This window comes from Berghia stephanieae, chromosome 6 (genome assembly GCF_034508935.2).
Source record: "Berghia stephanieae isolate SIO BIC M18660-M18661 chromosome 6, UCSD_Bste_1.3, whole genome shotgun sequence".
Lineage (NCBI taxonomy): Eukaryota > Metazoa > Mollusca > Gastropoda > Nudibranchia > Aeolidiidae > Berghia > Berghia stephanieae.
This window is the reverse complement of record NC_088365.1, coordinates 47,262,342-47,264,075: the sequence shown is the minus strand read 5'-3', so window position 1 is coordinate 47,264,075 and position 1,734 is coordinate 47,262,342.

The following is a 1,734-nucleotide window of genomic DNA, read 5'->3' as shown; positions in this document are numbered from 1 at the left end:
GGTGCATCTAATGTTAGAAATTTTAGGGTTTTACGTCTAATTTTAGCTTATGTTGCCCCTTAAAAAAGTTTTTTTTTTAATTCAGTTATTTTTGGTGTTTAACATCAAATTGGAATAGCCTCCCAGCTGAAGTGGCTGAAAACGGTTGCCAACATGCCTTCACGCGATTGCTGGAGTTCACAACGTGACTTTTTAATCAATGTGGTTTTAGTATTATGTGCAGAGTTTTAGCAAGTTTAAAATGTAAAAAACACTACAAACTGTGGAGTGATCCTCGACAATATTGGAGGTTTCCACAAGACGAAGAAGAAGAAGAAGAAGAATTATACATTACAATATTAGTTCATGAGATATACATATATGATTTTTTTTTTCGCGATGTGATATTGCTCTTTGACAATTTTGCTGGCAAAAGATGTGAGTGATGTCATCTAAATTTCTGTCTCCGTGTCGGCCATTGCAGTGGTAGGAAACGCTTTGGATGTGTGAGTGCATGTCTTTTGTGTGGACAAGATCAAAGTCATAAGTCAGTAGGGTCTTTATGCTGTCAGATAGTCGAGTATGTGAGTGTAGAGTCCGTTCTATTTTACTGTGATAACACTCAACATGGTTAGTCGTTGTCAGATGTAATGTCTGCAAATCCAAAGTTGTATGGTTTGCCCACATGGCAGCTTTGTCTCACCAGTTAGTCTGAAAGTATTGTACTGTCCTGTCAGGTGCGTCATGTCGAATAAATCACACAGTTCGTGAAATCTTTCCACAGATCTAGGGTCACGCTGGTCTTTAAAATTGTTTTAAAATGCATCAACTAGCTCTGAGGACAAGCCTTGATTCTGCAATGCTCGCTTTACAGCAGTTGATGCATGGAACGCACAGATTTTGACAAAAGATGCAGGAAAGGTTTCACGAACTGCTGTAATCTCTGCAAAGTCCTTGTCAATAAAAAACACAGATGGTTCACAATTTCATACCACTCTCATTCCTGACAAAACCATGTAACACAGGATAAGCATGACCCTCATCATCTATGCACATAACATTCACAAGTGGATACAAATATCGATTTACTTTGTATGTTGCATCCATAACAAAACACATCACAAAAAACACTCAAATCACGCCTCATTCTTCCCGTTACATAAAACAAATAGTCAAAACCACCATCCTCATTCACACTAAACTTTGTTACACCTCCTTCCTCCTCTATCTATCTCAGTAATTCCTGTACCGTCTCACTGTCCGTCCTGTCAATATCAGTCTTGAACAATCTCTGCTGCAAATCTTCGACATCTTTAGGCAATACATTTTATCCTTGGCTTGATTTAGTGTATTGCTTAAGTTGGGTTGTGGACACCTTTGTTTTAGCCATAGCCTTCACTGTCTCATTCACGAGGGGCAGGCGATTCTCCGGATAAAGTGAGGATGGCTAAATGTATTAAGAAAAAAGATTAAAAGTACAAAATTGTATGCAATAGCATTCAATTCAGACCTGCCAGCTAACAAAAAAAAAAGCATTTTATTTTTTATTGACAATTTAAAGACAAAAATCTGCATATATACCCATAATGCACGAGTTGTGTTTGTCACTCTAAAATACTTGAATGAACTAAAATGCAATAGGCGCTCATCAAATTCAAGGGTTTAATGAATGACTGCAGAATTCCCAAAAAACGTCGCTTCATTATCTTTGTAACATTTTCATGGCATACAAAAACGCAATAGAGTGGTCACCAT